At 35.8% G+C, this 25,307-nt stretch overlaps 1 protein-coding gene across 2 annotated transcripts in view; it reads right to left on the bottom strand.

Moving 5' to 3' along the window:
* CDH18 (cadherin 18) overlaps nt 1–25,307 on the bottom strand; it is a 1,273,978-nt gene that overhangs the window by 910,450 nt on the left and 338,221 nt on the right. Inside the window, exon 1 of one of the 2 annotated variants that reach the window (XM_070774815.1) lies at nt 24,278–24,335. The exons of the other annotated variant lie outside the window; for it this stretch is intronic. The gene's annotated coding sequence lies outside the window, so the exon portion shown is untranslated. Of the gene's footprint in view, nt 1–24,277; nt 24,336–25,307 lie in introns of those variants that run through there. 2 annotated transcript variants of the gene reach the window in all.

Raw genomic sequence — 25,307 nt, 5'->3', positions numbered from 1 at the left:
CATGCAAAGGGTTGACTCATTGGAAAAGACTGATGCTGGGTGGGATTGGGGGCAGGAGGAGAAGGGGATGACAGAGGATGAGATGGCTGGATGGCATCACTGACTCGATGGACATGTGTCTCAGTGAACTCTGGGAGTTGGTGATGGACAGGGAGGCCTGGCGTGCTGCGATTCATGGAGTCGCAAAGAGTTGGACACGACTGAGCAACTGAATTGAACTGAACTGATGCATGTCCTGCAGCTATGTGGGAATTAGAATTTATAAATGATGGACTTGGACTTCTAGCTAAATGCCAGAAGTGCTGCCTAGATTCTTTTTGCAGATTATAGTAAAATGCAAAAGGAGAGAGATAAATATAGGGAAGAATTGCTAAACAAAAAAGTAGAATTGGATGATTTTAAAGTTACTGGCATATCCAATGGCAAAAGATGTTAGAAGTTATAAAAGGAAAAAGTGGATTTAGTCACACTAAGTGACTTTCAAGAGGTTAAAGATTTGCCTACAGATCACTGACTCAATGGACATGAATTTGAGCAAACTTCAGGAGATGGTGAAGGACAGGGAAGCATGGTGTGCTGCAGTTCATGGGGCTGCAAAGAGTTGGACACAACTGAGGGACTGAACAAAAATGACAACACAGATTTTTCTCAACTAGAAACCCAAGGGGGTAGAGCCAAGATCACAAAGATTTCTTCTAGGTTTTTTACTCAATGAAAAAGAACCCATTTCAGAATGGTTATAGACTGATTACTCATGCTTACTTTCCATTTTTATAAATCACAATGATTTTTAACTGTTTTTCTGTGCCTAATCTGCCATTGTTAGTCAGGAATGTTGTGAGCTGATAACTTCTCCCTTTGGATTTCCTAGACCACACATGGAGAAGAATTTGCCCCAGAAGCTTTACTTCATAGATTACATCCAAGCCTATTATCCACACCTGGACCTGATTTAGATTTTGAATTCTGAATTGTAATAGACTAAAACCTTAAAAACCCTGGGAGAGGGTGAATATAATTTGCATTTCAGACAGTCTTAAATAATTGAGGATCAGAGGGTGGCAGTTTCCCACCTACAGGAGCATTGACTCTGTGTAATCATCTCCACTTTAGTGTGGGCCAGAGTTAAGAATGTGATAGCATGGTCAGTCCATGATTAGATTATGTTATATAAAACTCCACACAGCAGGCTGATTTTTCTGCCTCTCTTGCAGTAATAAAGTTGCCATATTTGATTAGGACTTGAAAACTACCTCCAGAATCTGAGAGGGACACCTGCCTACAGCCAGCAAGAAGATAAGGATTTCATTTCTAGAATTGCATGGAACCAAATTTTTCCAACAAAGCATGAACTCAGATTCTCCTGAGCCTCAGATGGGCTTGAAGTCCCTGTCAACTCATTGTTCATCCCAGTGAGAGTCATACAACCCAGGCCTGGATCCCTGATTCACAGAAACTATGAAATAACAAATAGACGTTTGAACCTAAATTTGTGATAATTTGCTCATGGCAACAGAAAACTTATGAAATGACCCTCAATGTAACACTAAGAATCAGTGAATTTTAAATTCAACTTTATGATTTAAAAAGTTAAATGTAAATGCATTTATTTTAGCCACTCCATAAGATGTTTTCCTTCAGTATTATATTTTTGTGAATGTTAATAATTATCAGTAGAACATTAATTTTTTCAGTTATTTTAAGATGTGTTTATATGTTCAAAATATGAAAAAAATAGAAAAAAATGAACTGAGCAGATGAAATGCTTTTATAATCTATATACATTGATCATTATAATTCATCACTTTCCAGCTTGGAAATGTAGAAATTGACTCTATTTCATAGAAAAATAATTATATACTGTGAGGTTTGGCTTTATACTTTTAATATAATGATAAAATAGACATTTTGACGGAATCACAATGGAAAGGCATCAACAGTAAACTGCTCTACATAATATAATTAAAAGTGCAATGAATAAATAATTCTTTGCTCCTTGATACAAAGTGCTGCTCGTTCATTAGTGGAAGGGTCATTTGTAAACCAATTTTTGTTATTACACTAAAACAACATTGTTGTTAAATCGTGATAAAGGGGGAACCGTAAATTGGGAAAGAATTTTAATAGTATTATCTTCATTAGCTAATGATATGTGCTAATTACTTTTTTAAATGATAATGATTTAGTAGCCTTGGCATAAAGGGCTCACAGAGCAGTAACTAGGAAAGTCCCCTTCAATGTGTTTTTACAATGTTGAAAGAGACATAATGACTGAGAGTGATAATTTATACTATCTATAATATTATTCATTAAAAATGCCTATCTGTATTATGCCTGATTTTATGTTGTTTTTCATATGATATATTTGCCCTAGCAGGAGATGTGTTGTTTCAAAATTATTTTAACAGTAATTCAATGCTATATTTACTGTTTCACTATGTTGGCAGTGTTATTGATGGTAAAAAAAAAAAAAAATCATAAATAAAATTGCCTGTTTCTTAGCATAAATCAAGGAAGTGTTTCTCTAATGTACTGCTGCTGCTGCTGCTAAGTCACTTCAGTCTTGTCCGACTCTGTGCGACCCCAGAGATGGCAGCCCACCAGGCTCCCCTGTCCCTGGGATTCTCCAGGCAAGAAAACTGGAGTGAGTTGCTATTTCCTTCTCCAATGCATGAAAGTGAAAAGTGAAAGTGAAGTTGCTCAGTCGTGTCCAACTCCTAGCGACCCCATGGACTGCAGCCTACCAGGCTCCTCCGTCCATGGGATTTTCCAGGCAAGAGTACTGGAGTGGGGTACCATTGCCTTCTCTGCCTAAATTACTAAGAATTATTATAATCTTCAAGTCTTCAACACTGTACACTTGCAATAAAAAAAGACTGAGAAATTACTGAACAAGCAGTTTACAGAGGTGAAAAAAACTACTGCATAAAAATATAATACATGATAATTCTCATTAGTAAATAGCTCAACTCGACACTCAATACAAAAACCAGTGATATCAAAAGTTAGAAAAAATGTAGATAATGGTCTAATTATGTGTTACTAATGGATGGGAAAATTTCTACTTATACCTTGAGGGGAAAAATTATTTTTAATATTAAAAAATTTACTCTTAACATTTACTAAGAGTGACTTATATAAGTCTGCTAAGACAGGCAAAATCAACCTTGTATCTGTAACACAGAATATATTAACAACAGAAAGATAGAATGTGGCAGCCATACAATGTCATACTAGAGCATGTAATAATTGATTGAAATGCAGCTACTTACATCAACTTTAATGATCTCAGGGGAAAAAGTCAGTAAAGAAAATATACACTGATTTACTTGTACAAATTTTAGAAACAAAAATCATGGATTTCATATGCAATTTTGTAAACTTCTAGAGAAAACAAAGGAATTACTGACATAATGTTCAGCTAACTGATTATTCAAGGGAAGAGGGAGGGTAATGAGATCAGAGAGGCCACTGGAAATTCAGCTGGTCAGTAGATAAAAGAATTGTCATTTTACTATTGTCTTTCAATCCCATATGCTTGTTAAAAGTATTAATTTGTAGATATTAAATATATTTTTTAAAAGTCAAAAAAGAAAGTGAATGAATTATCTGTCTTTATGGATATATATATGTGGTGCATGAATAATATCTTAAAATGGTAGGTATCATACACTGGTGGTTCTCTTGCTATGGGTGGAAGAGGCCATAGAAATAACAACAAGGTACAACCATGGAGCGCAGTGGTCCACTGTTCATCACCAGAATCTCATGTTCTTTCCTTATCAGAGAACATGATACTTATTCTATTTGGAAGAAAAGCACATCCAGAAGCTTTTCTTTTCTTCTTTCTTTTAAAAACAGATCTTCTATAATTTACAAATGTAAAATTCCATCCACTACTAAACAGGAATGAACTAATGTTTGCAAATTGGGTCACTCAAAGTGGATGGCATAAGTACATAAAATCAGTCCACAATGTTCCCCAGATACGTTTCCTCCAGTTCTCAAAACCTATTATAATTCCAAAATATTTCAGTCAAACTGACTCTCTCTTTTCAGTGAGAGATAAGGTAATTGAGATACTGAATTATAAAGCTTAGAAAAATAGGAAAACTTTTATGCCATTATATGGAAAAATACATTAGTAGTATCCACAAAAGTCACTTTTTCATCCAGTTTTCTGTTCTTGTATGAGTCTAAGAGAAGGACATGGAAAGGCAATATGAGTATAAGCCACTAAATTTCTATTCTTATATCACTCCTCTTAAGCAAGTCACATTATTATTATTATTATTTGATTATTCAATGAGAGTCAGTTCAGTCATTCAGTCATGTCCCACCCTTTGCGACCCATGAATTGCAGCATACCAGGCCTCCCTGTCCTTCACCAGCTCCTGGAGTTCACCCAAACTCATGTGCATCAAGTCAGTGATGCCATCCAGCCATCTCATCCTCTGTCGGCCCTTTCTCCTTCTTCCCCCAATCTCTCCCAGCATCAGGGTCTTTTCCAATGAGTCACCTCTTCGCATGAGGTGGCCAAAGTAGAGTTTCAGCTATAGCATCAGTCCTTCCAATGAACACCCAGGACTGATCTCCTTTAGAATGGACTGGTTGGATCTCCTTGCAGTCCAAGGGACTCTCAAGAGTCTTCTCCAACATCACAGTTCAAAAGCATCAATTCTTTGGCACTCAACTTTCTTCACAGTCCAACTCTCACATCCATACATGACCACTGGAAAAACCATAGCCTTGACTAGATGGACTTTTGTTGGCGAAGTAATGTCTGCTTTTGAATATGCTATCTAGGTTGGTCATAACTTTCCTTCCAAGGAGTAAGCATCTTTTAATTTCATGGCTGCAATCACCATCTACAGTGATTTTGGAGTAAAAAAAAAAGTCTGATACTGTTTCAACTGTTTTCCCATCTACTTCCCATGAAGTGATGGGACCAGATGCCATGATCTTCGTTTTCTGAATGCTGAGCTTTAAGCCAACTTTTTCACTCTCCTCTTTCACTGTCATCAAGAGGCTCTTTAGTTCTTCACTTTCTGCCATAAAGGTGGTGTCATCTGCATGTCTGAGGTTATTGATATTTCTTCCAGCAATCTTGATTCCAGCTTGTGCTTCCTCCAGCCCAGCATTTGTCATGAGGTACTCTGCATATAAGTTAAATAAGCAGGGTGACAATATATAGCCTTGACATACTCCTTTTCCTATTTGGAACCAGTCTGTTGTTCCATGTCCAGTTCTAACTGTTGCTTCCTGACCTGCATACAGGTTTCTCAAGAGGCAGGTCAGGTGGACTGGTATTCCCATGTCTTTCAGAATTTTCCACAGTTTATTATGATCCACACAGTCAATAGCTTTGGCCTAGTCAATAAAGCAGAAAAGATGTTTTTCTGGAACTCTCTTGCATTATTGATGATCCAGCGGATGTTGGCAATTTGATCTCTGGTTCCTCTGCCTTTTCTAAATCCAGCTTGAACATCTGGAAGTTCATGGTTCATGTATTGCTGAAGCCTGGCTTGGAGAATTTTAAGCATTACTTTACTAGCATGTGAGATGAGTGCAATTGTGCAGTCATTTGAGCATTCTTTGGCATCACCTTTCTTTGTGATTGGAATGAAAACTGACCTTTTCCAGTCCTGTGGTCACTGCTGAGTTTTCCAAATTTGCTGGCATATTGAGTGCAGCACTTTCACAGCATCATCTTTCAGTATTTAAAATAGCTCAACTGGAATTCCATCACCTCCACTACCTTTGTTTGTAGTGATGCTTTCTAAGGCCTACTTGACTTCACATTCCAGGATGTTTGGCTCTAGGTGAGTGATCATACCATCATGATTATCTGGGTTGTGAACATCTTTTTTGTACAGTTCTTCCATGTATACTTGCCATCTCTTCTTAATATCTTCTGCTTCTGTTTAGGTCCATACCATTTCTATTCTTTATTGAGCCCATCTTTGCATGAAATATTTCCTTGGTATCTCTAATTTTCTTGAAGAGATCTCTAGTCTTTCCCATTCTGTTGTTTTCCTCTATTTCTTTGCATTGGTCACTGAGGAAGTCTTTCTTATCTCTTCTTGCTATTCTTTGGAACTCTGCATTCAGATACTTATATCTTTCCTTTTCTCCTTTGCTTTTTGCTTCTCTTCTTTTCACAGCTATTTGTAAGGTCTTCCCAGACAGCCCTTTTGCTTTTTTGCAGTTCTTTTCCATGGGGATGGTCTTGATCCCTGTCTCCTGTACAATGTCATGAACCTCCATCCATAGTACATCAGGCACTCTATCTATCAGATCTAGTCCCTTAAATCTATTTCTCACTTCTGCTGTATAATCATAAGGGATTTGATTTAGGTCATACCTGAATGGTCTAGTGGTTTTCCCCCCTTTCTTCAATTTAAGTGTGAATTTGGCAATAAGGAGTTCATGATCTGAGCCACAGTCAGCTCCTGGTCTTGTTTTTGCTGACTTGTATAGAGCTTCTCCATCTTTTACTGCAAAGAATATAATCAATCTGATTTTGGTGTTGACCATCTGGTGATGTCCATGTGTAGAGTCTTCTTTGTATTGTTGGAAGAGGGTGTTTGCCATGACCAGTACGGGCGCAGGAGGGCTGAGAGGAGTTTCTCCACATTCAAGGACAGGAGAGGTGCCATGAGGAGATACCCCTCGTCCAAGTTAAGGAGCAACGTCTGTGCTTTGCTGGAGCGGCCGTGAAGAGATACCCCACATCCAATGTAAGAGAAGCTCAAGTAAGACGGTAGGTGTTGTGAGAGGGCATCAGAGGGCAGACACACTGAAACCATACTCACAGAAAACTAGTCAATCTAATCACACTAGGACCACAGCCTTGTTTAATTCAATGAAACTAAGCCATGCCGTGTGGGGCCACCCAAGACGGAAGGGTCATGGTGGAGAGGTCTGACAGACTGTGGTCCACTGGAGAAGGGAATGGCAAACCACTTCAGTATTCTTGCCTTAAGAACCCCATGAACAGTATGAAAAGGCAAAATGATAGGATACTGAAAGAGGAACTCCCCAGGTCAGTAGGTGCCCAATATGCTACTGGAGATCAGTGGAGAAGTAACTCCAGAAAGAATGAAGGGATGGAGCCAAAGAAAAACAATACCCAGTTGTGGATGCGACTGGTGATAGAAGCAAGGTCCGATGCTGTAAAGAGCAATATAGGAACCTGGAATGTTATGTCCATGAATCAAGGCAAATTGGAAGTGGTCAAACAGGAGATGCCAAGAGTGAACATCAACATTCTAGGAATCAGCGAACTAAAATGGACTGGAATGGGTGAATTTAATTCAGATGACCATTATATCTACTACTGTGGGCAGGAATCCCTTAGAAGAAATGGGGTGGCCATCATGGTAAAGAAAAGAGTTCGAAATGCAGTACTTGGATGCAGTCTCAAAAATGACAGAATGATCTGTTCGTTTCCAAGGCAAACCATTCAATATCACAGTAATCCAAGTCTATGCCCCAACCAGTAACGCTGAAGAAGCTGAAGTTGAACAGTTCTATGAAGACCTACAAGACCTTTTAGAACTAACACCCAAAAAAGATGTTCCTTTCATTACAGGGGACTGGAATGCAAAAGTAGGAAGTCAAGAAACGCCTAGAGTAACAGGCAAGTTTGGCCTTCGAGTATGGATTGAAGCAGGGCAAAGGCTAACAGAGTTTTGCCAAAAGAACGTACTGGTCATAGCAAACAACCTCAATGAGAGTAGAACCTTCTAAATGAAAACTATATTTCTGTTGTTTAGTCGCCAAGTTGTGTCTAACTATTTACAACCCCATCGACTGAAAACAGGGAAAAAAACAACCTCAAAGAAAAGTCATGTATTTGTTTTCTTGTTTGATTAACTAAGATAAATGATCTTTACAATCAAAAATTTTAATTATCTAGAAAACTCTTCAAAAAAAAAAATTATTTTTAAAGAGCTACCCCTTATTCCCTCAGTCATTCTCTTATTCTTTGTTATTTTGTAAATGCACCCATTGAATTTGACATTTAACCTCTGTTTTTCTAAAATGTAACTAATATTTTTTTCTAAATATTTTTCATGCTTCACCTGAGATCAAAAAACTATCCTTCAGCTTGGCTATATGCTGGAGAAGGGGACTTTTTAATTGTCATCAGATATGAGCTCTTTCATCATTTACTACTTCCTGTGAGAAAAATCATGGTTTTCTTAATTTTTATTACCTAACTATAAAAATACAAATATGTAACTGTAGGTAGAATTAATTGTATATTAAGCCTACTGATTCAGAAGTAAATCATAAAAACATATTTCTAAATGTTTTTTGTTTTTTTTTTAAATATAAATTTATTTATTTTAATTGGAGGTTAGTTACTTTATAATATTGCATTGGTTTTGTCATACATCAACATGAATCTGCCCCAGGTATACACATGTTCCCCATCCTGAACCCCCCTCCCTCCTCCCTCCCTGTACCATCCCTCTGCATCGTCTCAGTGCATCAGCACCAAGCATCAAGTATCATGCACTGAACCTGGACTGGCGATTTGTTTCATATATGATATTATACATGTTTCAATGCTGTTTTCCCAAATCACCCCACCCTCGCCCTCTCCCACAGAGTCCAAAAGACTGTTCTATACATCTGTGTCTCTTTTGCTGTCTCGCATACAGGGTTATCATTTAAAAAGTAATTAATACCAATGAAAAAAACTCAAAAAGAAATCAATTAAATAATGCTTTATAACATTATTATTATTTTAGTTAATACAATGTGATAGTCTTTCTGGACATGTTTAAAAGACTTAATGCTAATTACAGACATGATAATCCTCAGATTCAAATGCTATAATCAAACCATTGATATTCAATGAAATAGCTGAAATTTGACAATGAGAATGCTAATAATTATGACCTATTCACTAGCTTGTATATTAAATCCTCTAGAAGTCTTTAATCAAAAAAGCTTTTAAAATTATCTCAAGGAATAAAATTTCAAAATACTACTGTAATTATTCCATATCACTTCAGAAAATAATCTTTTTGTGAATGATTGCCCTTAAAGTGAAATACAAATAGGAGTTAAATGTGAAAAAAAAATAATTTAATGGTGAATCTCTCGATGTAATATCAAAATTTTCAGTTCCTCTATTTTGGTAATTCTAGAATTAACTAGATGGGCCTCTCTCAGATCACATAAACCTAGCAATTGGTAATATACTTATTTTAATCATTATACACCACATCAAATAAAGAGACAAAAAATGACAGCCAATGCTACTATAGAGAGATCTTGTTAGCTATCTAAAATTTTCAGAATAATTGAATTCATGATTTGGTAATTATTCTAAAAAAAAACACAGAATAGCATTTTTTATATTTTTAAATTTCAAAATATTTGACATTATAAATGGGAGACTTTACAGTAATACCCATGAAGCTTCTTTATCAGACAGGGAGATATTTGTATGCTCTGCAGGCATGGAAGCTGAGATATTCATCAGGCAGAGCTTAAATTCTCCATTTCACTAGTTGACAAATCTATTGGGATGTCTAGTTCTCCCAAGAATGATTTGCTGGCGATAAGAATAAAGATATGAAGAAAAGAAGATTGGTATCAGGATATATTTAGAGAGTGTTAAAAGAGAAGCCTGTGTAACCTGAAGATAGGATCTATCTAAACAAGCGTAGTTCAATCTAAGACAAATGTTACACCGCCCGAAATTTACCTAAGCAAAGACAGCATCTGTTATTTCTGTTGGATGGTATTTAACATGCAACTTTGAAAGTAAATTTATTTTGTATTGACTTTTTAAGGTTTATGCCATTTTCCCCCTAGCCATGTTCCCTATTACAGCTGATAGTTATGAAAACAGGAAACATTTTCTTTTTTAGTTTGTTTTTGGTGATGTGTAGAAAAGAGAGTTCTTCATTAATAGCACTACATTTCTAAAAGTCAAGAGAAATAAGTCCAAGAAAAAGATAAGAAACTCTTTTTCTCTCTGACTGCTGATCACATGTTTCCCTGTGTGAGAAGAAAAATCAAGCACCCTAGAAAAGCTCTCTCTTTAAGAATAGATATGCAGTTTTGTGCTGTGCTTAGTCTCTCAGTCATGTCTGACTCTCTGCAATCCCATGGACTGTAGTGTGCTAGGCTCCTCTGTCAATGGGGATTCTCCAGGCAAGAATACTGGAGTGGGTTGCCATGCTCTCTTCCAGAAGATCTTCCCAATCCAGAGATAGAACCCAGGTCTCCTGCAGTGCAGGCAGATTCTTTACCACCTGAGCCACCAGGGAAGCCCTTGCAGTTTTGTAATTACCCCAAATATGCTATTTCTTTTTGACAAAAGAAAGATGAGGAATAAAAATACCAGTTTATTTGAGAATGCCTAGGGAAATAAGGTATAGAATGGTCATAATAGATTACAGGAAGTAAAGAATATGAAGTTAATCTGTGGCTGGAGTGGGTATCAAAATTTAAAAAAAAAATCATCCAACATATGGAAAATTGAGCTTTTTTTCTAAAATGCTTATGCCTTAGAATTACTAAAAATAAAACAAAAAATATTGAAATAAATTATATTATTTTCTCTTTGTACAATGATCAGATAACATGAGTGACTGCCAAAGTACATAGATTCCTTCTTGAACACCACTGATACTGGAAACAAAAGCAGATAGAATGTTTCATGCAGGAGAATAACAATATAATATTTGCAGTATAAAAATTTCCCTGGTAACAAATTTAGATTGAAGGAATAGAAATGAAGACAGGAAAATTAGTTGGACTATGGCCATAACATAGGAACAATATATTTATATGTGATTTAAGTCTCTTTCTTTCTATCTTTCTTTTTTGTTTCCTTTGCCGCATGGAAAGTGGAACTTCCCCTATCAGGGATTGAATCCATGCCCCCTGCCTTCAAAGCACAGATTCTTAACTGCTGGCCCACTGGGGCAGTCCTATATATGGTTTCAGTGAACATCAGTTCAGTTCAGTTGTTCAGTCGTGTTCGACTCTTTGCAACCCCATGAATCGAGCATGCCAGGCCTCCCTGTCCATCACCAACTCCCGGAGTTCACTCAGACTCACATCCATCAAGTCAGTGATGCCATCCAGCCATAACATAGTGGAATGAAAAAGGAGAAGATATGTGTAAGCCATATTTAGAGGTATAATATAAAAGAATAAATAGATTCATAGAAGGAGGTATAAGCTATAAGACTTGTTCCTGTCCTTCAGATTTTTATCTTACACAGGGAACTTTAGTAATAAGAATTATGGCAGAAAATGAGACATTCAACTGGGAATAGGAAGGAAGTCATGAGATATATATATATATATCTCATATATATGGGCTCATATATATATATGAGATACCAGTCTGCAGTGTTCCATGTAGTCAAAGCTATGGTTTTTACAGTAGTCGTGTATGGATGTGAGAGTTGGACTATAAAGAAGACTGAATGCTGAAAAATTGATGCTTTCAAACTGTGGTGCTATAGAAGACTCTTGAGAGTCCCTTGGACAGCAATGAGATCAAGTCAGTCAATCCTAAAGGAAATCAGCCCTTAACTATTCATTGGAAGAACTGATAATGAAGCTGAAGCTCCAATACTTTGGCCACCTGATGCGAAGAGCCAACTCATTGGAAAAGATCCTGATGCTGGGAAAGATTGAAGGCAGGTGCAGAAGGGGGAGGTAGAGGATGAGATGGTTGGATGGCATCACTGACTCACTGGACATGAGTTTGAGCAAACTCTGGGAGACAGTGAAGGATAGGGAAGTCTGGTATACTACAAGTCCATGGAATCACAAAGAATTGGACACGACTGAGTGACTGAACAACCACCACCACAACAAAGGCCATTCTGATGATTTCTTAGATGGAAGTGAGGACCATGTTATTGGACCAGGGAGAAAAAGGCATCCTTATAAAGTGATAAAGCTGAATTGTATTCTTGGCTGTATTGTATTCACTTCCTAGTGTTCTGAGGAAGATTAATCTTGTGAGTGATGAAATTGGATACTTTGCTGAGGTTATGGCTTGGCTGCTCTTGAAAACTTACAGTGAAATTTGGGAAAGGAGCAATGACGATTGTTAAGATGAGCAGAACTTTACAGTTTGCACATATAGCCTATCCATTCTGCCAAAAATGAGAAAGCATGTGAAGGAGAGAACACTAAGTGTGTGACCACGTGATCATTTGATAAAGAAATTGGTTTGGATGTGAAGTCTGCATTTAATCATCCACTTCATCAAGAAAACAGTAAGTCTGAACTGAAGGGGAAAGAGACAGGCAGGAAGATGTTAGATCTGAGATTTTGCAGGATGGAACCATGGAGATGTTTGGCTGTGAACGTGGGCTCTTCTACAAGAAAAGGGAAGAAAGACCTAAAGGTGAAACAGAGTTCATCAGGACTTCATCCTCTGCACAGCAAAACAAAACAAAATCAACAAAATGAAAACCTATGGAATGTGAGACGCTACCTGCAAATCATATATCTAAAAAGAATTAATATCCAAAATATAAAAAGAACTCATACAACTCAATAGAATAAACAGACAAAAACCCAAACACACCTGATTAAAAAATAGGCAGAGGAAATGAATAGATACTAAAGAAAAAACGAACAAGAAAAATGGCCAACACATAGGTGAAGAGGTGCTCACCCTCAGGCAATGCAAATAAAATGCAAATCACAGTTAGAATGTTAGAATGAGTGTCATTAAACAGGAAAGAAAAGATAAGTGTCGGGGAAGATGTGAGAAAGGGGGAAGAAGGGATCTGTGTGGCTCCCTTTTAAATTTGTGCAGTCTCTATAGAAAGCAGTATGGAGGTTTCTCAAAAAATTAAAATACAACTTCTAAATCCAGCCTTTTCATAGGCTGGATGAAGCACAAGCTGGAATCAAGATTGCTGGGAGAAATATAAATAACCTCAGATACGCAGATGACACTACCCTTATGGCAGAAAGTGAAGAAGAACTAAAGAGCCTCTTGATGAAAGTGAAAGAGGAGAGTGAAAAAGTTGACTTAAACTTCAACAGTCAGAAAACTAAGATTATGGCATCCAGTCCCATCACTTCGTGGGAAATAGATGAGGAAACAGTGGAAACAGTGGCTGATTATTTTTCTGCAGATGGTGATTGCAGTTATGAAATTAAAAGATGCTTATTCCTTGGAAGGAAAGTTATGACCAACGTAGATAGCATACTAAAAAGCAGAGACATTACTTTGTCCACAAAGGTCCATCTAGTCAAGGCTATGGTTTTTCCAGTAGTCATGTATGGATGTGAGAGTTGGACTATAAAGAAAGCTGAGCACCAAAAAATTGATGCTTTTGAACTGTGGTGTTAGAGAAGACTCTTGAGAGTCCCTTGGACTGCAAGGAGATCCAACCAGTCCATCCTAAAGGAGATCAGTCCTGGGTGTTCAATGGAAGGACTGAGGTTGAAGCTGAAACTCCAATACTTTGGCCACCTGATGTGAAGAGCTGACTCATTTGAAAAGACCCTGATGCTGGGAAAGATTGGGGGCAGGAGGAGAAGGGACGACAGAGGATGAGATGGCTGGATGTTATCACCGACTCAATGGACATGAGTTTGGGTGAACTGTGGGAGTTGATGATGGACAGGGAGGCCTGAAGTGCTGCAGTTCATGGGTTTGCAAAGAGTCGGACATGACTGAGCGACTGAACTGAACTGAACTGATCTGAACTATATCCAGCAATTGCACTGTTGGGTATATATCCACAGGAAATGAAAGCAGGATGTGGAAGAAACAGCTGCATCCCAAGTTCAGTGCTGCATTACTCACAATAGCCAAGAGATGGAAACAACCTAAATGGCCATTAAGGCACGAATGGATAAAGAAGTTTTACATCTATACAGTATGGAAGAGTATATGACCATGAGAAGGAAGGAAATCCTGCCATTAGTGACAACATGGTTAAAGTTTGAGGACACTATGCTAAATGAAGTAAGTCAGAAAGAGAAAGGAAAACACTGTAGAATTTTATGTAGAATTTTGAAAAGCTGAACCCACAGAAACAGAGAGTAGAAAAGTGGTTACAAGGAGGTAAGCGTAGGATGAAATGGGGAGATGCTGTTCCAAGTTACAAGCTTTCAGTTGTAAGATAAATTCTGAGGGTCTAATATACAGCATGGTCATTATAGTTAATAACATGTTATTATGTACTTTAAAGTTGCCAAGAGAATACATTCAATGTTCCCAGCACACAAACAACATTGGTAATTGTATGACCTGATACAAGTGTTAGTGAAACTTGTGGCGGAGATCATCTTGCACATTTTAATATACAAATATATCAAATCAACATGTTATATACCCTAACTTAATGTTATATATCAATTATATCTCAATAATGGAGAAGGAAATGGCAACCGATTCCAGTATTCTTGCCTGGAAAATCCCATGGATGGAGGAGCCTGGTGGGCTACAGTCCATGGAGTTGCAAAGGTTGGATACGACTGAACGACTAACACATACATACACATATCTCAATAAAGGAGGAGGAGACATCACCTGGATTTCAACAGGCCAAGCAACTCATTATCTAGGGCCTTGGGGACCTCACCTTTGCCCAGTAGAGCTGTGGAGGTTTGGCAACCTCCACATGGATTTCTAAGCATAGAGGGACTGGGAGCTCTAGTCATGCAACCCAGGCATGTGGGCTGCTGGTAATAGGGCTGACCAAGGGCAGTTCAGTGGAGAGAGGTTCTGCTAGACACAGTTGTCTACACCTTGACCCCACTCCAGACCAGTAGATCAACTGGTGTGTGATTCTACCCCAGAAAAGCTGCAGACATGAACTCCAAACTTTGACATTGTCCCTTTCTTCTTTCCCATGTCTCCCTTTTGGAATGGGGGTTTTATGCCCTTCACTCCATTGTATTCTGTAGGTTTTGTTTGAAAGTCAATAAAACTTGTTTGCTTTCACAGTTTTGCTGCTGGAAAGCAATTTGCCCTCCTTGAATCACCTTACTGATTTCTAATTTAGATGATATTTAGATGACTTTGGACCTAAACTAGAGTTTAATGTTAGATGGGGCTTTGAGAGCTATTGGGCTGGAACAAATGTATTTTGCATAAGAGAAAACATGAATATGAGGGACAGAATGATCTGATTTGAATGTCTGTGTCCCTCCCAAATTCCTATGTTGAAAACCTAATCCTTAAGGTGATGGTGTTAGGAGGTGGAGACTTTGAAAAGTCATTATGTCAGGGGCAGAGCCCAGAATGAGATTAGTGTCTTATTAAAAGAGACCCCAGGGGGATTCTTTGCCCTTTCTGCCCTCTGAGGAGATAAGGAGAAGTCTGTGACCTGGAAGAGAAAAATGCAACCTTGATGGAGCCCTGATCTTGGATTTCCTGCTTTTAGAACTATGAGAAATGTGATTTGTATTGCTTATTAGTTACCCAGTTTGTGATATTTGTTATACAGAAGCCTAAAAGGACTAAGACAATGACACCTTTTCTTTGTTTGCTTGTTTCCAATAGGAAGGTGGTGATTAGTGGGAAGGCTTTAACATAGTATCTAGAGACTATAATGATTTTTTCCTTTCCTTTATATTTTCTAGATGAGAGAAAAGTATTTCAATGTATGGAGAGGGAATTGGGAGGGAGGTTCAAAAGGGGGGGATATATGTATCCCTATGGCCAATTCATGTTGATGCATGACAGAAACAATCACAGTATTGTAAATTAATTATCCATCAATTAAAATTTTAAAAAAAGAGTCAGTGTACAACAGTGGAATGAAAATTCAGAAGAAAGATAAAATCAATAAGGCAGCAATGTCCTTTTGCTGGGAATAGAATCAAATTGAAGAGTATGATAATAATACAAAGCACGTAATATTCCTTTATAGAAAAGATAAAACTGAAGCTAAAATGTGAAGTAATAATTCTAATTAAGGCAACATTCTAGCAAATAACCCTAGGTTGATCTGATTTCAAAGTCCACTCATTTTTTCCATGGCATCTTTCTATCTCAGCATGTTATGTATATCACTTAAAACGCAAATGGGTATATAGGAAGTAAACAACAATCAAAGTAAGTAAAATAATTTTGTCGATGTAAAAGCTTCAAGGATTTCCAAGAAATTATAAATGGCTGCTGTTATGCTCTGCCATAAACATGTTTGTTCATAGTACCTGATATCAATTTTTTTTTCAATGTGATAGTTAAATTCTATGAAAATAAAATACAGTAAATGTACCTGGACAAACATTAAGAATACAACTAATACATATATTTATTTGGATTCAAGCAATTTACTACATATTGATAACCACTTCGGACTGTGCAAAGTACATTTTATTGAGGAAAGCAACAATTGGGATAGAAAGTAATCAGTGCCTCTATTGCTATATTGGCAACTGTTCTCTACTCATAGGCAAGACTTGTTAATTATAAGCTATTAAGATAGATACCACCACTTGATGTCTCATTTATGAATAAATGAAGATACTACCATTTACTTATGAGCCCCTTGTATTACAAGATACTTTCTATAAAGATGAATGCAATTTGACCTTCCAGATTCAGAGCCATGTGGTTCTTGTTATTTTATTATACTTGTTTTATGACATCATTCTGATGTTAAAATAGCACAAAGGGTTTGCATAATCTACGATTAAGGTAACATGGGGAGATGAAGTGGATGTGATTTAAGAAGCCATATGATTAATAGGAAACATAGTATATTAAAGATCAGATTACTGAGTGAATGTACCAGGTGTTACTATTATACTTTCAATTAATGGATGCAATGAGATAATGAAGAACCACCACTGACTAGTCACTGATATTTCAAGTTTGATGTGACATTTAGCTTTTTACATATAATTTCTGAATTATCAAATCTTGGCCAAAAATTAAAATGTTAAAATATTACAGTATAAGTCAAACAAAATTCTTATTTCATATTTGTTACATATACCTTTGTTTGCATTTGTTGGCTTACCCATTTGTGGTGTCTGGTGTTAATCATGAGTGCTGTAAGTAAATTGGTGACTACCATGATAGGCACCCAAACATGAAAATATTGCTTACATCAAAGCTATGCCAGGATGTGACAAACATACCTTGGAGATATTGTGGGTTCCCTTCCAGACTATCACAATAAAACAAAGGTGATAATAAAGCAAGTCATACGTGTAATTTTGTTTCCCAGTTCATATGAAAGTTATGCTTACACTATACTGTTGTCTATTAAGCATGTAATGAATTTATGTCTTAAAAAAACAAAACAAAACAATGTGCACAGGTTAACTAAAAAATATTGCCAAAAAATGCTAACTATCATCTGAGCTGTCAGCAAGTCCTGGTAATAACATCAAAGATCCCTGATTGCAAATTATATAGCCAATATAATAACAATGAAAATCTCTGAAATAGTGTGAGAATTATCAAAATGTAACACAGAAACACAAAGTGAACAAATGCTATTGAAAAATAGCACTGATGGATTTGCTCAGGACAGGATTGCCACAAGCCTTCACTTTATTTAAAAAAAAAAAAAAGGAGTATCTGCAAAGTATAATAAAGCAAAGTACAATAAAATGAGGTGCCTGTACATATAAACTAGATTAAGTTAAGCATCTGCAGAGGTCAGCTATTATTGATTGAACTGTGTCTTCCAAAAAGATACATTGAAGTCATAAGTCCCAGTGCCTGTGAATGTAATTTTATTTGAAAATAGGACCTATGCATATGTAAACAAGTTAACAGGACGTTGTTGGGTTGGACAATAATCCAGTATTATTGGTGTCTTTAAAAGAAGAGGGGGACACAGACAGAGACATACATGGTCAACACCACACGCCAGTGGAGTCACAGGTTTTCAGTGATACACCTATAAGCCAAGGAATACCAAGGATTGCTAGCAACACCAAAAGTTGAGAGGAAGAGCATGAAACTGATTCTTACCCAAACCTTTGAGAGAGAATGGTCTTCCTGACAACTTGACATCCTGACAATCCTAGCTTCTAAAACTGAGAAAATCAATTTTTTTTTTTTAAGTCACTTAGCTTATGGGATTTTATTATAGCAGAGCTAGGAAATTGGTACATCTGTCTCTGGATATAGGACACTCCATGTCCATTTGGTATAAAAGTAAGAAAGGTAAATATTAATAACCCAACATGGTAAAAGACTGAATGCCTTCTCATTAAAATCACTAATAAGATGTGAATTCTGCATTTACTGCTTTTAATCAGCATTAAACTACAGGCACTGGCTAGTACAATAAGAAAAATAAACAAAGGCATCCATATTATTAGAAAGGAGTAAGTATTAAATAGAACTGTCTTTATTTGCAAATGACATGACTTTCTATGTATGAAAAAATAGAGTGCTACAGAAACTAATAAGCAAGTTTAGAAATTCTACAGGACATAAGACCAACATACAAAAATATTTTATATCTGTATACATACAAGCTGCCAAAATTAAAAATTTAAATTTTAAAAACATAATACTATTAACCATAAGCATCATAAACAAAATACTTAGGGAAAATATGACACAGAAAGAAAAGATACAAGAGAAATTACAATTCCAAACATATGAAGATATATACTATGTTTATGTGTAAGAAGATTCATTATTTGCATGATATCAACTTTCTCAAATTGATCCACAGATTTAACTCTGATTAAATCTCCAGTAGGATTTTTTTTTTTTTATAAATTAACAGAATTATTCTAAAATGTATATGGAAATGCAAAGGACTAAAAGTGGTGAACAACTTAAAAAAATACTTGGAATATGAACATTCTCTGTTTCAAATGTTATTATAAAGCTACAATAATCAAAACAATATGGTATTAGGTGGAAAAGCCAAATAGCTCTCCAAAATGGGGTAGACTCCAGAATAGACCCATATATATAAGGAGAATGGATTTTCAACAAAGGTAAAAGGCTATTCTGTGGAAAAAAACTAGTCTTTTCAACAATTTGTGCTGAAATATTTGAATATTCATATTAAAACATAGAATATTGATCCATCCTTATACCATAGTAGGGCTTCCCTGATAGCTTAGCTGGTAAAGAATTTGCCTGCAATGCAGGAGACCCTGCTTTGATTCCTGGGTTAGGAAAATCTGCTGCTACCCACTCCAGTATTCTTGGGTTTCCCTTGTGGCTCAGCTGGTAAAGAATCTGCCTGCAATGCAGGTATACCTGGGTTCAATGCCTGGGTTGGGAATATCTCCTGGAGAATGGAAAGGCTACCCACTCCAGTATTCTGGCCTGGAGAATTCCATGGACTCATGGGGTCACAATGAGTCAGACATGACTGAGTAACTTTCACTTTCACTTTTCATTTGCACCATATTAAAAAATCAACTCCAAATGCACTACACATCTAAAGGTAAAAGCTAGGAGTATAACATTTCTAGTACAAAACTTAGTAGAAAACTTCTCTGACCTTGGGTAACATATGAATGTATACAGGTATCTTAGATCCCGAACTAACAGAAAAAGCCCTAAAAGAATAAATCAATAATTTGGGCTTCATGACATTAAAAACTTCTCAGGACTTCCCTGGTGGTCGAGTGGTTAAGATTCTGTGCTTCCATTGCAGGGGGCATGGGTTCTATCCTTGGTTAGGTAACTAAGATACCACATGCCATATAGCACAGCCAAAAACTAAAGGTGTTTCTAAATATAAAATCTTCCTTTCCAAAGATCTTCTTAAGATAATAAAATAATAAGCCATAGATTTGGAGAAAATATTTGAATTTGAAAAACCTACAAAATGGACTTGTCCTCAAATACATTAAGACTCATATAAATAAGGAAGAAAAAAAAAACAATATATAGCCTTACAAAAATTGCCACAAGATAGACCTATTGTAATAGTAGATATACAGATAGCATAAAACACACTCAAATATAAGCAGTATCAAACAACTTTAAGGAAAAGCAAATTAACATCATGATTAATTATAACCCCATACTATCAGAATGACTAAAATTAAAAAGTCATATCCTGGCATGTATTTGGGGAGGATGTGGAGAAACAAGATATCTCATATATTGCTGCTGAGAAGTAAAATGGTAAAAACATTCTGGAAAACATTTTTATTGTTCCTTAAGCAGTCAGTGAACATACTTCTACAATGTGATTCAGATATTCCAGGCATTCTAGGCATTAATCCAAGATAAATGAAAGCATATGTCTACTTAGAGACTTGTAAACAAATGTTTATAGAAATTTATCTGTAATAGCCAAAAATCAGAAGAAAAAAAAAAAAAAAAAACATCAAATAAACAAATGTTCCCAAACAGATAACTGAATACACAAACTGTATTATATCTATCCGTACAATAGAACGGGCTTCCCAGGTGGCGCTAGTGGTAAGGAACTTGCCTGCCAATACTGGAGACATAAGAGTTGCAGATTCGATCCCTGGGTCAGGAAGATCCCCTGGAGAAGGAAATGGCAACCCACTCCAGTATCCTTGCCCGAAGAATCCACATGGATGGAGGAACCTGGCAGGCTACAGTCCATGGGGTCACAAAGAGTCGGACACAACTGAAGCGACTTAGCACATCCGTACAATAGAATACAGTTTAGCACTCAAACAAACAGCATGGATGAATCACAGAATAATTATGCTAAGTGAAATACACTGGATCCCCACCTCCACCTAACAAACAAACCTTTGTTACATTCAATTTATATAAAATATTAAAAGTCATGAAATGTATAGTAACAGAAATCTGGCCAGTGTTTGCCTGGATCAGAATGGAGTTATAACAAAGAGGCTTATAGACATTTTTTCATATTCATTATCTGTATTGTGATAATGATTTCGTGGATGTGTACAAGTGTCTAGAAATTATCAAATTGTAAACTAAGTATTCGTAGCTTGTAGTATGTTGAGTACATTTCAATAAAACTATTATTAACAAACAAGAAAAAACATGCTTTTGCTAGATCAGTAAATGGATATTTTAATAAATGCAAAAGCTAAATATGAACTTCAGTACAAGGACACTATTCTGGCATTTGGGGATGTTATCACATGTCCTGGGGGAAAAAATGTCTGGAAATTCTTCATTAAACAATGATGACAACAGTAAAACTATGTTAATGCTATCTAAAGAAAACTGGGTTTACTAATAAGTAATCTACCAGGTAGTAGAGGACAGGGAAGCCTGACGTGCTGTAGTCCATGGGGTCTGAAGGAGTCAGACACGGCACTACTTCAACAACAGTCCACAGTATGGGGGCTAAACAAAAGAAAAACTTTAAAGATGTTTTTTAGGTCAGCATTTCCACAGTCCTCCTGAGGAGAAATGATGCTCGGACCTGGGAATATATATTCTATTTGACAGTGATCGGAGACAAGTACTCTTTATGGCATTTTCCACTAAGATTAATTCAATTACTTCTCTTGCTTTGAGTCCATTAAGAGTCATTAAGATTATAACTTGGGTTTATTATAATGGATTTTATGAGACCGACAACATGCTCGTTAATCAACATGTATATCATGGTCCTTTCATGATATTTTTTTCCCACTAAAATCAGAAGGGCGAAATTTGAGTTAGATGAACATCCTTCTTGTCAGTGATGTCAGTCATTCCTGTAAGACCAACTGAGGTATGATCTATACAAAAACCTAAATTTTGACCTGATGAACAATACTCAGTATCAGACTACAAACAGACTTGACCTCATGGACTAATGACTATCTCTGAGACTCTGCTGATTTCACCAGGGATTTCTCTTTTATAACTAACATTTTTAACTAACATCTTTATGACTTCAATTATCAGAGTCTAATTGTTATATGTCATTGTGCAATGTAAGGACTAGAAGTCAAACTGCATTTGAGGTCTGTGCCACAGCTATACTGTGCAAAGTTAATTCTCAAGTGTAGCACATGGATTTTAATGCTGTACCTCAGTTCATCTTTATGGGCTACTTCAAAACCTCTTTCAAGGAAAAAACAAGCATAAATATTGGTCTATTTTATTATTTAAGAGAGCCAATTCATCATAGAAGTTATTTTTTTAGACAGCAGTATTTCTGCATTTTGCCTAGTTATATTATAGTCATCTTTCCTCAAAAAAGAGCCCTGTCTGCATTAATTTGGATTTTTCCTAGTAGCACAGCACAAATATTAATAAAATAGTTTGTAGACTCTACCGTAATCAATGTGTACCATCTTAATGATAACCTAGAACTTCAATTATATGCTTTGTCTTTAGAACTGAATTCTCTAAAGACTAAATTTGGTTATTAAAATGAAAAAACAATGTATCTTGTCATTCAGTTCTCCAGTTGAATCAGCACACCTAACAGTATTGTTTTAAAATAATATTCTATGAAATTATATCAGTGTATTTAATAACTTCCCCTTGCATATTTGTGTTTACTATTTTGACATATACTTACTTTTCATTACCCAGGACATACCACACATTGTATTAAATGTTAGCAGTAAAGACATTAATTACTACCTTTGTACTGAGGGAGCTCAAAGTCCAAAGAAAGAACCAGGCATGTAAGCAAGAAATTATATGCAAAATCTATAGCCCTGTAACCAAAATATAAATATCATATTTGGGGTGGTTGCTCTAAAATATCATTGTCACTTTGTCTATATTGTCAGTAAAACAAATATTTTCTAAATTAAAATCTTGATATTAATGAAAACAATTTTAATATTTAATTAGGTAGCAGTAGTAACAGTTTTTGATAAACTATATGTATTGTGTAGTTGCCATTTATAATAGAGGCTAAATACCAATAACAATGTTTATATTTACGTTAAAGGAGAAATAATAGTTTTCACTGTGAGAAAAAGTACAACGCATTAGTAATTTAAATTACCATAATGTATATTTCATTTGCAAAAAGAATGAGGAGTAAATGAGAAAAATTGCTACATGAAAATAAACCTTGCTATTTGGGTGTATTTCTTTGTGTAAGAACAATTCATGCTTTTTCTTCATGATTGTTTGTTGAGAAAATAGTTCAAATCTTGCTGTGCATTAACCTTTTTATAATGTTCCCTGTATTAATGTAATTGTCCAGATCTATAGCACTTTCATCTAAACAGTGACAGCTTTGGGAGTTTGGTGTATTGAAGTGACTCAGCAGACCAGGTTGCACAACATTTCTTTATTTCTTGCCTTCATCTCTGGTGACCAAGTTCATGGTGAGGCTCACTGAAATTTAAGGGGATCTTGTATATTCCCCAAACATACATGACAGTGTCTGTGCAGTGAGGACGCTGATTGGATAAGACAAAAATCATTCACCTGCATCACAGCATCTCTCAAAAGTTGCAAACTGCATTAATTCTTCCATAGCTCCTACAGCCTAGACAGTAGTTATTTTTTAGATTTTTAAAATTAAATGAGCAAAATGCCATTCTGTTATTTCATTGCTAATATAGGCCATGTTTTCACACAAAGATCCTTTTGAGAAAATTTCCTAAGGTTTATTGTGCATGAACTGTGGTTCTGTGCCTAAGTGGACTGATATCTGTATTAGGCAAAATAATGCAACTAGAGGTGTAATTTTTTTTTAATTTGTAGAAAATTTCACCAACTTGACTCTGAAATAATACTTTAAAAGAAGTTTATCTTACTTTTTCTGTAATCTCTTATAACCAAATCAGAATTGATCACAGTCTCTGAGTCACACACTTTAGAATGTTAGACATATAGAAAGATCCAAAGAATATTTATTCAAATCTAATTTCAAGGAGAAAATTGTGCCTCATTCTTCAGAGGTGCCTCTGATTATCATATTTGATTACTTTTCTGTTTATCATAAGTTTTGATAATAGTCTAAAACTTTTCTGCTTTTATTAGAGAACTAAATATTTTCTCTATTTAAGTATTGCAAATATCCTAAACATATACAAATATCAAACATTCACAGCCTCAGAATTTTGCTGATGTTTACAATGTTTAGATAATTGGCTTTTCAGCTCAAATAGCATGCCATTTACACACACACATACTCACATACAGACACATACACACGTTTTGAATTATTATGAGCAGTTCATCCCTGAAACAATATTCTCTAAATCTGATTGGAAATAATAGCTGCTTTGATAGCTTGAATAAATTTTTCTTAACACTATAGAACAAGGAGCATTCACATGAAACAAATCAGCATTATGACTTCTCTACATCACATTTAAAATGTAATATCATATATCATGCATTTCTCATGCCACAAAATAATAGAAGAAAAATGACATTGATGAAACTGACCTGAACAACATTTGTTTTCAGAAATGAATCCTTGTGTGAGCAGTTGAAGCCCTGGTTGCAGTTTGTGCATTTGATGTATAAAGCGTTGCATAAGCAAGAAAGCATTTCACAAGGTCAGAACTGAAACACATCTGAACCTGCTGTTAACATTCAGCAAAATATACTGCAGATATTCTGGAATCATTTTTTTTTCCTGCCACTGTGGATCAGATGCCATGCAACCTACATAGAAAATGATGGCATAAATTCCATTTCTATAAGAATAGACTTTGCAATATAAAAAGAATGGACTGCTACCAATTCATATGCAGATCTCACTGCATTGCATCTTCTCAGTTGACTGAAATCTTTAACTCTAGCAGAAATCATTTATAAAAAGGTAAGCATGTCTGTGAAAGTGAATGCACAAGTTAAAAATATGGTGAAGAAGATCTGGTGTCAAACTGTTTTATAAAAGACAAGTATTTCCCTTCTAAATTAAGGGGGAAAAAAAAAACAAAACATGACTCAGTGATAGAAATTAATGAGCACTAGGCCATTTTTTTCCCCTCCTGATTAGATCTTTTGTTATTCTTCTGCTAAATGTAGCATAACCCCACTCTAATTTCATGGCACATAATTAGTATATTGTAACATCAAAATAATTTGGCGTTCAAGAAAAAGAGACCTAAGCAAATAAAAACAAGCAGTAGTAATAGGGGAAACATTTAATTTTATATTGATAAATCCTTTGTTGTGATAGTGAATTTTACACACACACACACACACACACTCCTGCATATATGCAGATAACATATTTCCTTATATTAAAAAATGAATAATATGCCCTCTCTCTCTTGACATATTATTCATTTTTTAAGTGTAAATGGATATGCTATCTGCATATATGCAGGTGTGTGTGTGTATGTATAAAACTTACTGTCACAATAAAGGCTTTATCAAGATAAAATTAAATGTTTCCTCTATTACTCCAATTAAATACATTAACAAATGAGTAATATGGATTGTATTTCAGGGACATAAAAATTAA

This window comes from Bos indicus, chromosome 20 (genome assembly GCF_029378745.1).
Source record: "Bos indicus isolate NIAB-ARS_2022 breed Sahiwal x Tharparkar chromosome 20, NIAB-ARS_B.indTharparkar_mat_pri_1.0, whole genome shotgun sequence".
Lineage (NCBI taxonomy): Eukaryota > Metazoa > Chordata > Mammalia > Artiodactyla > Bovidae > Bos > Bos indicus.
This window is presented reverse-complemented; position numbering and strand designations above follow the sequence as displayed.